Source organism: Lissotriton helveticus, chromosome 1_2 (genome assembly GCF_964261635.1).
Source record: "Lissotriton helveticus chromosome 1_2, aLisHel1.1, whole genome shotgun sequence".
In the NCBI taxonomy this organism is placed as follows: domain Eukaryota; kingdom Metazoa; phylum Chordata; class Amphibia; order Caudata; family Salamandridae; genus Lissotriton; species Lissotriton helveticus.
Window position 1 is genome coordinate 377,396,494 of NC_136058.1, and position 7,500 is coordinate 377,403,993.

The following is a 7,500-nucleotide window of genomic DNA, read 5'->3' on the forward strand; positions in this document are numbered from 1 at the left end:
GACAGAGCCCGGGGTGGGGAGGCCGCCCTCCCCGGGCCCTCAGGGGCCCTAGCCACTGCTCCTGAACCCAGCCAAGCAAGGGGAGGCTCCCCGGGCACATCGGAACCCCTTTCCGGGCCCTTGGCAGTGCGGCAGGCTGGGAGACAGGGCCCAGGGCCTGAGCACCCGACCCGGGGCCCGCCCGGGCCCCTGGACCCAGCCGGGGCTCCCAAGCCCGGAGGCGCATGGGACGCCTCCCCGGTCCCTCCGGACCCCGTCCCGGGCACCCTGCCACGCAGCAGGACCAAGGACAGAGCCCGGGGTGGGGAGGCCGCCCTCCCCGGGCCCTCAGGGGCCCTAGCCACTGCTCCTGAACCCAGCCAAGCAAGGGGAGGCTCCCCGGGCACATCGGAACCCCTTCCCGGGCCCTTGGCAGTGCGGCAGGCTGGGAGACAGGGCCCAGGGCCGGAGCACCCGACCCGGGGCCCGGCCGGGCCCCTGGACGCAGCCGGGGCTCCCAAGCCCGGAGGTGCATGGGACGCCTCCCCGGTCCCTCCGGACCCCGTCCCGGGCACCCTGCCACGCAGCAGGACCAAGGACAGAGCCCGGGGTGGGGAGGCCGCCCTCCCCGGGCCCTCAGGGGCCCTAGCCACTGCTCCTGAACCCAGCCAAGCAAGGGGAGGCTCCCCGGGCACATCGGAACCCCTTCCCGGGCCCTTGGCAGTGCGGCAGGCTGGGAGACAGGGCCCAGGGCCGGAGCACCCGACCCGGGGCCCGCCCGGGCCCCTGGACCCAGCCGGGGCTCCCAAGCCCGGAGGTGCATGGGACGCCTCCCCGGTCCCTCCGGACCCCGTCCCGGGCACCCTGCCACGCAGCAGGACCAAGGACAGAGCCCGGGGTGGGGAGGCCGCCCTCCCCGGGCCCTCAGGGGCCCTAGCCACTGCTCCTGAACCCAGCCAAGCAAGGGGAGGCTCCCCGGGCACATCGGAACCCCTTCCCGGGCCCTTGGCAGTGCGGCAGGCTGGGAGACAGGGCCCAGGGCCGGAGCACCCGACCCGGGGCCCGCCCGGGCCCCTGGACCCAGCCGGGGCTCCCAAGCCCGGAGGTGCATGGGACGCCTCCCCGGTCCCTCCGGACCCCGTCCCGGGCACCCTGCCACGCAGCAGGACCAAGGACAGAGCCCGGGGTGGGGAGGCCGCCCTCCCCGGGCCCTCAGGGGCCCTAGCCACTGCTCCTGAACCCAGCCAAGCAAGGGGAGGCTCCCCGGGAACAACGGAACCCATTCCTAGGCCCTTGGCAGTGCGGTAGGCTGGGAGACAGGGCCCAGGGCCGGAGCACCCGACCCGGGGCCCGCCCGGGCCCCTGGACCCAGCCGGGGCTCCCAAGCCCGGAGGTGCATGGGACGCCTCCCCGGTCCCTCCGGACCCCGTCCCGGGCACCCTGCCACGCAGCAGGACCAAGGACAGAGCCCGGGGTGGGGAGGCCGCCCTCCCCGGGCCCTCAGGGGCCCTAGCCACTGCTCCTGAACCCAGCCAAGCAAGGGGAGGCTCCCCGGGAACAACGGAACCCATTCCTAGGCCCTTGGCAGTGCGGTAGGCTGGGAGACAGGGACCAGGGCCGGAGCACCCGACCCGGGGCCCGCCCGGGCCCCTGGACCCAGCCGGGGCTCCCAAGCCCGGAGGTGCATGGGACGCCTCCCCGGTCCCTCCGGACCCCGTCCCGGGCACCCTGCCACGCAGCAGGACCAAGGACAGAGCCCGGGGTGGGGAGGCCGCCCTCCCCGGGCCCTCAGGGGCCCAAGCCACTGCTCCTGAACCCAGCCAAGCAAGGGTAGGCTCCCCGGGAACAACGGAACCCATTCCTAGGCCCTTGGCAGTGCGGTAGGCTGGGAGACAGGGACCAGGGCCGGAGCACCCGACCCGGGGGCCCGCCCGGGCCCCTGGACCCAGCCGGGGCTCCCAAGCCCGGAGGCGCATGGGACGCCTCCCCGGACCCATGGAGCCCGTCCTGGGCATTGAGCCATGCCGTTGGCCTGGAGATGGGTGCCCCGGACGCCCGGGGGAGGTCTGTCCGGGACACATGGAGCCCGTCCTGGGCATTGAACCATGTCGTTGGCCTGGAGAAGGGAGCCCCGGACGCCCGGGGGAGGACTGCCCGGTACCCGTGGAGCCCTTCCCGGGTACTTTGCAACGCCGTTGGCCTCCTGGAGATGGGTGCCCCGAACGCCCGGGGGGCGGGCTGCCCGGGACCCATGGAGCCCGTCCTGGGCACTCTGACCTGCTGTTGGCCCGGGGGGGAGGGACCCCAGACGACCGGGACCCGTGGAGCCCGTCCTTGGCACTCTGACAAGCCGTTGGCCCGGGGAAGGGAGCCCCAGACGACCGGGACCTGTGGAGCCCGTCCTGGGCACTCCTGTATGCCGTTGGCCCGGGGAAGGGAGCCCCGGACGTCCGGGACCCGTGGAGCCCGTCCTGGGCACTCCTGTATGCCGTTGGCCCGGGGAAGGGAGCCCCGGACGTCCGGGACCCGTGGAGCCCGTCCTGGGCACTCTGAAATGCTTTGGCCCGGGGAAGGGAGCCCCGGACACCCAGGGGGAGGACTGCCCGGGACCCGTGGAACTCGTCCTGGGCACTCTGACATGCCGCTGGCCCGGGGAAGGGTGCCCCGGACGCCCGGGGCCCGTGGAGCCCGTCCTGGGCACTCTGACAAGCCGTTGGCCCGGGGAAGGGAGACCTGGACGCCCGGAACCCGTGGAGCCCGTCCTGGGCACTCTGAAATGCTTTGGCCTGGAGAAGGGAGCCCCCCCCGGACGCCCGGGGGAGGACTGCCCGGGACCCGTGGAACTGGTCCTGGGCACTCTGACATGCCGCTGGCCCGGGGAAGGGTGCCCCGGATGACCGGGGCCCGTGGAGCCCGTCCTGGGCACTCTGACATGCCGCTGGCCCGGGGAAGGGAGCCCCGGACGCCCGGGGCCCGTGGAGCCCGTCCCGGGCACTCTGCCATGCCGTCAGCCTGGATGGAGCCCCGGACGCCCGGGGGGACGAAGGCCCGGGACGCATGGAGCCTGTCCCGGGCACTCTGCCATGCCGTCGGCCTGGATGGAGCACCGGACGCCCGGGGGACGACTGCCCAAGAGCCATGGAGCCCGTCCTGGGCAATTTGACATGCAGTTGGCCTGGAGGAAGGAAGCTCCGGGTGGCCTAGGGAGGTGTTGCCCAGGCATATCCCATCTGGTCCCCATGGCAGAGAACCACAAAACCTGGAGGGGTGTCCGGGCATACCCTGCCCCATAGTAATCCGGAGGCAAATTACCCCCCTTTCTTGCAATCTGTGCACGCGAGGTGACAGAGGGGACCCAAGGCGTGAAAGAACCCGACCTCATGGAGCCCTCGCTGGGATCCGGGAGGCGAATGGCACCTCATTAAGACTTCCAGGGAAGTTCGGCCATCTGGTCCCCCCCCCCATAGGAAAGCGTTGCGGGCGACCAGATGCCCGAGGGGATCCGGGCGAGCAGATGGCCGAGGGAATCCGGGCGACCAGATGGCCGGGCATGGAGGTGAAGCCGCCTGGACTCTTCCCCACCCCGTCCCCGTCCCCGTCCCCGTCCCGGGACGAATTCCCGGGACGCATGGAGCCCGTCCTGGCCACTTGACGTCCCGTCCTGGGCATTGAACCATGCCGTCGGCCTGGAGAAGGGAGCCCCCCCCGGACGCCCGGGGGAGGACTGCCCGGTACCCGTGGAGCCCTTCCCGGGTACTTTGCAACTCCGTTGGCCTCCTGGAGATGGGTGCCCAAGATGCCCGGGGGTGGGCTGCCCGGGACCCATGGAGCCCGTCCTGGGCACTTTTACATGCCGTCGGCCTGGAGGTGGGTGCCCTGGACGCCCGGGGGAGGCCTGCCCGGGACCCGTGGAGCCCCTCCCGGGTACTTTGCCAATGCCGTTGGCCTCATGGAGATGGGTGCCCCGGACGCCCGGGGGAGGACTGCCCGGTACCCGTGGAGTCCTTTCCGGGTACTTTGCAACGCTGTTGGCCTCCTGGAGATGGGTGCCCCGGACGCCCGGGGGAGGTCTGTCCGGGGCCCATGGAGCCCGTCCTGGGCAGTGTGACATGCCGTCGGCCTGGAGGTGGGAGCCCCGGACGCCCGGGGGAAGGCTGCCCGGGACCCGTGGAGCCCTTCCCGGGTACTTTGCCATCCCGTTGGCCTCCTGGAGATGGGTGCCCCGGACGCCCAGGGGCGGTCTGTCCGGGACACGTGGAGCCCGTCCTGGGCATTGAGCCATGCCGTTGGCCCGGAGAATGGAGCCCCCAGACGCCCGGGGGAGGTGTTGCCCAGGCATATCTCATCTGGTCCCCGGGCAGAGAACCACCAGCCCTGGAGAGGTGTCCGGGCGTACCCTGCCCCTAGTAATCCGGAGGGAAATTACCCCCCTTTCTTGCAATCCGTGCACGCGAGGTGACAGAGGGGACCCAAGGCGTAAAAGAACCCGAGCTCATGGAGCCCTAGCTGGGATCCGGGAGGCGAATGGCACCTCATCGGGACTTCCAGGGAAGCCCGGCCATCTGGTCGCCCCATTGGAAAGCATCGCGGGCGACCAGATGGCCCGGATCGAAAGGACTCCCAGCTCCCCATCCACCCCAAGCCTTCGCGGTAGGGTTCCTGACTGCCAGCCCACGCAAGGCAGGGCTCTTGGACCCCGGCTGGGCCTCAGGCGCAGGTTGGACCACCGGAGCTCTAGGGCCCGGACGACCTGGGGGAGGAATGCCCGGGACCCGTGGAGCCCGTCCTGGGTACTTTGACATGCCGTCGGCCTGGAGGTGGGTGCCCCGGACGCCCCGGGGGAAGCTGCCCGGGACCCATGGAGCCCGTCCTGGGTACTTTGACATTCCGTCGGCCTGGAGGTGGGTCCCCCGGACGCCCGGGGGGTGGTCTGCCCGGGACCCATGGAGCCCGTCCTGGGTACTTTGCCTATGCCGTTGGCCTCATGGAGATGGGTGCCCCGGACGCCCGGGGGGACGAATGCCCGGGACGCATGGAGCCCGTCCTGGGCACTTTTCCATGCCTTCGGCCTGGAGCCCCCAGACACCCAGGGGAGGACCACCGTGAAAGCCATGGAGCCCGACCCGGGCACTCTGCCATGCCGTCGGCCTGGATGGAGCCCCGGACGCCCGGGGGACGAATGCCCGGGACGCATGGAGCCCGTCCTGGGCACTTTTCAATGCCGTCAGCCTGGAAGGAGCCCCGGACGCCCGGGGGACGACTGCCCAGGAGCCATGGAGCCCGTCCTGGGCAATTTGACATGCAGTTGGCCTGGAGGAAGGAAGCCCCGGGTGGCCTAGGGAGGTGTTGCCCAGGCATAGCCCATCTGGTCCCCATGGCAGAGAACCACCAGCCTCGGAGGGGTGTCCGGGCGTACCCTTCTCCCTAGTAATCCGGAGGAAAATGACCCCCTTTTCTTGTAATCTGTGCACGCGAGGTGACAGAGGGGACCCAAGGCGCGAATGTACCCAACCTCCTGGAGCCCTCGCTGGGATCCGGGCGGCGAATGGCACCTCATCGGGACTTCCAGGGAAGTTCGGCCATCTGGTCGCCCCTCAGGAAAGCGTTGCGGGCGACCAGATGCCCGAGGGGATCCGGGCGAGCAGATGGCCGAGGGAATCTGGGCGATCAGATGGCTGGACACGGAAGTGAAGCCGCCTGGACTCTCCCGACCCTGTCCCCGTCCCCGTGCCCGTGCCCGGGACGCATGGAGCCCGTCCTGGGCACTTTTCCATGCCTTCGGCCTGGAGCCCCCAGACACCCAGGGGAGGACCACCGTGAAAGCCATGGAGCCCGACCCGGGCACTCTGCCATGCCGTCGGCCTGGATGGAGCCCCGGACGCCCGGGGGACAAATGCCCGGGACGCATGGAGCCCGTCCTGGGCACTTTCGAAGCCCCGACACCCTGGGGAGGACCACCCTGGAAACCATGGAGCCCGACCCGGGCACTCTGCCATGCCGTCGGCCTGGATGGAGCCCCGGACGCCCGGGGGACAAATGCCCGGGACGCATGGAGCCCGTCCTGGGTACTTTTCCATGCCGTCGGCCAGGAGCCCCCTGACACCCAGGGGAGGACCACCGTGAAAACCATGGAGCCCGACCCGGGCACTCTGCCATACCGTCAGCCTGGATGTAGCCCCGGACGCCCGGGGGACGAATGCCCGGGACGCATGGAGCCCGTCCCGGGCACTCTGCCATGCCGTCCTGACAAATTCGTACGGACTCCTAACCTTACGACACGGATCGGAATCGAGCCCTCTCTGACCCAGCAGTTTCAGGCGCCCGGGGGACGAATGCCCGGGACGCATGGAGCCCGACCCGGGCACACTGCCTTGCCGCCGGCCTGGATGGAGCCCCGGACGCCCGGGGGACGAATGCCCGGGACGCATGGAGCCCGTCCCGGGCACTCTGCCATGCCGTCGGCCTGGATGGAGCCCCGGACGCCCGGGGGACGACTGCCCAAGAGCCATGGAGCCCATCCCGGGCACTCTGCCATGCCGTCCCGACAAATTCGTACGGACTCCTAACCTTCCGACACGGATCGGAATCGAGCCCTTTCTGACCCAGCAGATTTCAGGTTGATTTGCTATATACTTTACGTACGATTTTATGGGGGCCGATTCCGATCCGGTACGTAAAAGCAAATACGACCGACATGTCGGACAACCACGTACACCCAGGGGATAGGACTGCCCGGGTCACATGGACCCCGTCCTGGGCACTCTGATCTGCCGCCGGCGCCGGGGATCGAACCGTGATCACCAGATGGGGATATCCCAAAAATCTGGCATGGATACGGCCCGCCAGGACAGGTTTGGGCACCCCTGCTGTATGGCATAAAGACGCATTATATAACACAAGCTCCAGGCAGGCACACAATTATCAAGATATATATTGAGTCTCAGGAACTGGGCTACAGTTATTAACCTCTGTGGTGCAAATGGTTAGCGCGTTCGGTTGTTAACAGAAAGGTTGGTGGTTCAAGCCCACCCAGGGAAGTATCCTTTTTGCCTGCATGAAACACTTTAATGAAACACAGATACGTACCTCTGCTCTCTCCTGCTTAAGACCCTTTATCTGAACATTTCAATCCTCTGCGTTCTCTCTGCACCTGCAGTCAATTTCATAATTAGGATAGAAAACAAAAGGCCTAGCCCTGTAATACAACTGTAGGCATATGAGGAGGGGAAAATAAGTCAAAAGGCCATCAGCATTTGTTGATCTGGCTTGAAGGCTGTAAGTGTAAGGACCTTGTGGCGCAACGGTAGCGCGTCTGACTCCAGATCAGAAGGTTGCGTGGTCAAATCACGTCGGGGTCACTGCTTACCATTTTATTCCCCACTGAGTTCATATATTTCCTTTCGAAAACAAAGTCAAAGGAACACAGCCTTGAATTGGCCGGGAATCGAATCCGGGCCTCCCGCGTGGCAGGCAAGAATTCTACCACTGAACCACCAATGCTTCACATGGGCAGTTAACAGG